At 39.3% G+C, this 7,017-nt stretch overlaps 1 long non-coding RNA gene across 1 annotated transcript; it reads right to left on the bottom strand.

The window, feature by feature from the left end:
- Positions 1-723: 723 nt before the first annotated feature.
- Positions 724-4,379, bottom strand: LOC142652740 (uncharacterized). The gene is made up of 3 exons (XR_012847911.1): positions 4,290-4,379; positions 2,966-3,000; positions 724-788 (listed from the first exon to the last, which is right to left on the bottom strand). It is a non-coding gene; the product is annotated as an uncharacterized LOC142652740 (long non-coding RNA).
- Positions 4,380-7,017: the final 2,638 nt, after the last annotated feature.

The following is a 7,017-nucleotide window of genomic DNA, read 5'->3' as shown; positions in this document are numbered from 1 at the left end:
CGTGCTCACCATTGTTATACACATGCCCTATTCAGGACTATAAGAATTTATCTCTCTATACATGTGTACAACCTTCCTGCTTTGATTTTTTGTGCAACGGGAGAAATTTTTCATGCAAGTCTGTCACGATATTTTGTCTACAGGGACACAACCAATTGTCTATACAAATTAAGATACACAAAACAAATTTTGTATAATATACTCTGGCTAAATAATATTCCCATTGTTTTTATAACTTCTTCTCACCAACTCCCGTATATTTGGAGAGACACCCAATGTACATGTGTTACAAGAAATACATTATACAACAATTATATAAATTCTTGAGACTACGCTCACCATGTCAAACGAGGCGCAGTTAACAAGATCTGAACTGGCAGCAAAAGTTTTTGGCAGCAGTGGTAACACCTCTGAAAGAAATCCGGATTTGGAAGCCTCATTCCACAACTTGGAAAAACACCTGGCGCAACAGGCAAAATTATGGTGGGACCTCACTACCCTCAAAAATTACGTTTCAAAAAATATGATCCCCAGGGGGCTACGTTTGAAGAAAATGCCCTCCTTTATTTACACTGAAGACTTTCACACAGAATGGAACCAAACTCTCTCGGATTGTTCTATCAAGCTAATGAACCTCATCACGAGACAAGAAGAACAAAAACTAAAAGAATTGGAAATCAAAATAATAGACATCAAAAAAGAACTGGATGTCTATTCAAGCTTACCTGCCTTTTCACAGCTGGATACACGCACGTCTTCCTACATCGACAAATTAGATCTATCCATAGCTGAAACAAAGAAATCGAAGTTTCAGCGGGACACACGAGACTATATGAATAATGATGTATATAACTGGAATCGAAAGGAACGCAATTTTTCCAGACCCAGACCTATATTAAAACAACGTAACCAACAATACAGACGTTATAGAGATATACCGAGTAGGGTAAGCTTCAGTTCCACGGAACCTGACTCTGCAGAAGGCCTATCAGAAGAAGACCTTGTTGGAACTTCTTCCCGTCCTTACCACAGACAAGAAGCTACAGCACAAATGTCAAAAAACGAGGCAGGAGGGGCGGGAGGAAACACAAATCGACCCTATCAAGAACAAACCCGTCACCTCCGATCGCGAAAGTTCCAGCATTACTAAATTCCAGCATAACGAACCTTTCATCCTTCCCTCTCTCGGCAGATCAAGAAGAAGTCCTTACTTTGGGCCTCAATTTCGCCCCCAACAATAACTTTAATCTATTCAACACACTGCTAGATATAAACAAATTTATTCGCAATTTAACTGTCAAAAAATACTTCCTTAAAGATTCCATCGCAACAGAAGACCCCAATACCGCTATGACTTTCACAAGCCAACCTAACAGGGAATCCAAGAACCACAAACACCAACTCATGTCTGAATTCTCTTTTCAAGAACTCAGAACTCTAGCATGCCTGGAAAGTCTGCAATCCGAAAGAACGGACCAAACTGTTATGATGGCTTCAAACTTTACAACTTCCAACTCCAAATTCTATCCCGTGAATGCACGAACCGAATCCATGGACCGATTTCAATTTATCATTGAACAAGAACTTCAAAGTATAGCAGACAGGCTCAAAACTAATCATCCAAAACCCAACATGCCCAACCGCCTGAAAAAAGCAATGAAAACCTTGAAAGACAACAAAGAACTTACGATTAAAATGGCAGACAAAGGCGGAGGAATTGCCATCATGAATAAATCAGATTATCAAAAATCAATACTCGATATGCTATCTGATATCAATACCTATAAAAAACTTGACTCAAATCCAACAGACAAAATAAAATTTTTAATGAAAAATTTACTGAACGAAGGTCTCCAAGGGGGTTTCATTAATCAGAAACAATTTAATTATCTATATGTTGAACAACCCATTACCCCCATAATACACGCTTTACCCAAAACCCACAAACTACTTAATCCCCCACCGATGAGACCTATAGTTTCAGGGATAGGATCCATACTAGAAAAATTATCAGAATGGCTTGACACCTTGCTACAACCTTTGGCCCAGCAAACTCCAGGTTTTCTAAAAGATACTAAAAATGTCCTTATCTCATTAAAGAATAAAATTTGGAAAGAGAACTACACCTGGTTAACCTGTGACGTTGTCTCACTCTACACATCAATTCCTCATCATGTAGCATACACTGCTTTAGAAAGTCACCTTCAGACACACAGTACTTACGATAGAAATTTTCAAACTTATATCCTAAATGTACTTATGTTCCTAATGAAACACAATTTTTTCCAATTTGATGGAAAAATTTTTCTCCAACTGAAAGGCGTCTCTATGGGAGCCAAATTCTCCCCATCTATTGCAAACTTGGTAATGGCGTGGTGGGAGGAATTATACATCTTTTCTAGCAATAATCCCCATGGTACAAACATTGAGTGGTATGGACGTTATATCGACGACCTCCTGCTAATATGGAAGGGACCCACTGATCATATTTCAAACTTCGTCGACTATCTAAACCAGAACCCCCACAATCTCAAGTTCACCCACAACCATGATAAAACGTCAATAGTCTTTTTAGACCTAGAGCTAGAGGGAAAAATAGGGGATATCATTACAACTCAAACGCACCGGAAACCCACCTCAGCCAACTCCATTTTGCATGCTACTAGTAATCATTCTAGACATACAATCAAAGCCATTCCAGTAGGAGAATTTCATCGTGCCAAAAGAAACTGCACATCAACCAACCAGTACAATATAGAGCAAGAATGTATCACAACTAGATTGAAGCAGAGAGGCTATCCACAGTGGTCCCTCAACAGAGCCCGAAACATTATCACCAAAAAACCAAGAACCCTACTTTTAGAACAACACAAAACGACCAAACCAGAATCCAATCAACCAACCTTGGTTTTACAGCAAAGTAACCAGTTTGAGGAAATAAAAAATCTAGTGGATAGGTACTTACCTGTTCTCATGGAGGACGTCGACTTGAGGTCCATCCTGAAAGAAGGGTGTAGAATAATAGCAAGAAAGGCACCATCAATAGGCAGCACATTATCACCATCCCTATTTACATCCCAGGAGACCAAATCAACGTGGTTAGAGACTAAAGGGTTCTACAAATGTGGTCAGCACCCTTGTAAGGTATGCCATTACGCTTACCCCACCAAAATTTTCAGTGACTCTACACAATTAGACACCTATACTATCCAAAATTACATCAATTGCAATTCCGAATCCGTTATCTACATTATCGAATGCATAGAATGCCAACTCAAATATATAGGCTGCACAAACCGCAAGTTTAAAATTAGGATTCTTGAACATCTCAGCTATATAAGAAATGCAAACATCTTAAACATTTCTAGTGCTTCTAAACATTTTATCCATCATCATAATCGATCAGCCAAATTTTTCCGTTGTTTTGCCATAGAAAAAATCCATCTCCCCAAAAGAGGAGGTGACCTAAAACATAAAACGCATCTGCGAGAAGCGTTCTGGATATACAGACTAAAAACGAGGTTCCCACACGGACTCAACCTCAAGAAAGAACTTATGTTCCAGTATTAATATTTCAGTCTGCATTCCAATCAGATATATCCTATTACGTATACAATTACTAATTTTATGAGCAACAGTCTCAAGCCAATGATCTCTCTCCATCTGCCCCTAAAGTCAATCAATATTTTATGCATACATAACATGTGCTTTTTGTAATGCAATCAATACAATATTTTGACTTTTTTTAGCCAGTCATTCACGTTCACTTTACTTTCTTAATTTTTTGTCTAAAAAAATTTTTTATTTTCCCTACACTCCCTGCACTCTACACTTATACTTGGATTCAGCGCATAGATACTAAGGGCCCTCCCCTATTTTTCTATCATTTAACTGCAATACATTCTTAGTTCCCTCATTAGTTGATTACAAGACCACTCGTAGCTTACATAAATTAAAACATCATATATACCCAACCTTTCAATATACAGTTATTTTTCAGCCTGGGACACCTAAGAGTAGTACCCCCCGCATTGACCCACTATATCATTTACCTCTAGTTCACACTAGTCTATGCTGGCCCACAATAACGCAAACCATAATATTTGCATGCACACACCCAAAAACATCCTGAGAAACTACAGCGCATATTTTCAATAAGATGCCGCCCGTTACATTTACATGTCGTCTTCCATATATATCAATATACCACGTTGCTCCATAGTAAAAAACCAATTTACACTTCTCTTTCTATATATAGGCTTCGTGAAAAGCCCGATATACTTACTTACTAGAACAACATCGTACGTGGAGCACCAGCTGTCTACAGGAGGCCCGTCAGGTTTCCTTGCTCCCTATTGGGCTATCCGGCCAGCCAATTACATTCACAAGACCTAGCATGTAAACAAAGAAGTGAATGCCACGTAACTTATAGAAGCGATGTCTTAACACTCTCCGATTGCAACTAACTTCCAATAGTTAGAAATACACGCTCTCCGTTTCCCCAGGCTTTGCCCATCATCCTCCCACAAGTTCAACCTATTAATTTTCTAATTTTTAGCAATTACGCATTTAGAATCTTTGAGACGCTCTGGTTTGCGTTCCAATGATTCATTGTAAGTTGACACGCAATTAAATCTAATCAGCTGTACAAACCGGAACTCATGCACATAAATATCGGGGCCCTAGTATCCAAAACTTCAACAGCCATGATTAAGGACGTGCCCAACGTCTGAAACGCGTAGGCTTTAGGACTGGATCGTTATTCACTCCCGTTTGCACACCAGGACTCCTACCTATTGGACCTTTTTACTCGCATCTAGTAAACTTGGAATCAGTTTCCGTTTTACCCTCTTCAGCGCTGGACTCAACCCCTTTGCCTTTGCCTGTCTACATCCATCGTGTGCCGACACGAGAGCCCGTGCGATGACCACGACACATACAGCAAGTGTCAGGTGAGCTGGAGGACTTCTTCCATATATACCTTCTGCCTGAGTTTTCGGCTTTGCCTCACGTGCTCACCATTGTTATACACATGCCCTATTCAGGACTATAAGAATTTATCTCTCTATACATGTGTACAACCTTCCTGCTTTGATTTTTTGTGCAACGGGAGAAATTTTTCATGCAAGTCTGTCACGATATTTTGTCTACAGGGACACAACCAATTGTCTATACAAATTAAGATACACAAAACAAATTTTGTATAATATACTCTGGCTAAATAATATTCCCATTGTTTTTATAACTTCTTCTCACCAACTCCCGTATATTTGGAGAGACACCCAATGTACATGTGTTACAAGAAATACATTATACAACAATTATATAAATTCTTGAGACTACGCTCACCATGTCAAACGAGGCGCAGTTAACAAGATCTGAACTGGCAGCAAAAGTTTTTGGCAGCAGTGGTAACACCTCTGAAAGAAATCCGGATTTGGAAGCCTCATTCCACAACTTGGAAAAACACCTGGCGCAACAGGCAAAATTATGGTGGGACCTCACTACCCTCAAAAATTACGTTTCAAAAAATATGATCCCCAGGGGGCTACGTTTGAAGAAAATGCCCTCCTTTATTTACACTGAAGACTTTCACACAGAATGGAACCAAACTCTCTCGGATTGTTCTATCAAGCTAATGAACCTCATCACGAGACAAGAAGAACAAAAACTAAAAGAATTGGAAATCAAAATAATAGACATCAAAAAAGAACTGGATGTCTATTCAAGCTTACCTGCCTTTTCACAGCTGGATACACGCACGTCTTCCTACATCGACAAATTAGATCTATCCATAGCTGAAACAAAGAAATCGAAGTTTCAGCGGGACACACGAGACTATATGAATAATGATGTATATAACTGGAATCGAAAGGAACGCAATTTTTCCAGACCCAGACCTATATTAAAACAACGTAACCAACAATACAGACGTTATAGAGATATACCGAGTAGGGTAAGCTTCAGTTCCACGGAACCTGACTCTGCAGAAGGCCTATCAGAAGAAGACCTTGTTGGAACTTCTTCCCGTCCTTACCACAGACAAGAAGCTACAGCACAAATGTCAAAAAACGAGGCAGGAGGGGCGGGAGGAAACACAAATCGACCCTATCAAGAACAAACCCGTCACCTCCGATCGCGAAAGTTCCAGCATTACTAAATTCCAGCATAACGAACCTTTCATCCTTCCCTCTCTCGGCAGATCAAGAAGAAGTCCTTACTTTGGGCCTCAATTTCGCCCCCAACAATAACTTTAATCTATTCAACACACTGCTAGATATAAACAAATTTATTCGCAATTTAACTGTCAAAAAATACTTCCTTAAAGATTCCATCGCAACAGAAGACCCCAATACCGCTATGACTTTCACAAGCCAACCTAACAGGGAATCCAAGAACCACAAACACCAACTCATGTCTGAATTCTCTTTTCAAGAACTCAGAACTCTAGCATGCCTGGAAAGTCTGCAATCCGAAAGAACGGACCAAACTGTTATGATGGCTTCAAACTTTACAACTTCCAACTCCAAATTCTATCCCGTGAATGCACGAACCGAATCCATGGACCGATTTCAATTTATCATTGAACAAGAACTTCAAAGTATAGCAGACAGGCTCAAAACTAATCATCCAAAACCCAACATGCCCAACCGCCTGAAAAAAGCAATGAAAACCTTGAAAGACAACAAAGAACTTACGATTAAAATGGCAGACAAAGGCGGAGGAATTGCCATCATGAATAAATCAGATTATCAAAAATCAATACTCGATATGCTATCTGATATCAATACCTATAAAAAACTTGACTCAAATCCAACAGACAAAATAAAATTTTTAATGAAAAATTTACTGAACGAAGGTCTCCAAGGGGGTTTCATTAATCAGAAACAATTTAATTATCTATATGTTGAACAACCCATTACCCCCATAATACACGCTTTACCCAAAACCCACAAACTACTTAATCCCCCACCGATGAGACCTATAGTTTCAGGGATAGGATCCATACTAGAAAAA

Source organism: Rhinoderma darwinii, chromosome 5 (genome assembly GCF_050947455.1).
Source record: "Rhinoderma darwinii isolate aRhiDar2 chromosome 5, aRhiDar2.hap1, whole genome shotgun sequence".
Classification (NCBI taxonomy): domain Eukaryota; kingdom Metazoa; phylum Chordata; class Amphibia; order Anura; family Rhinodermatidae; genus Rhinoderma; species Rhinoderma darwinii.
Note: the sequence above shows the minus strand (reverse complement) of the source record. Positions and strands in the feature narration are given on the sequence as shown.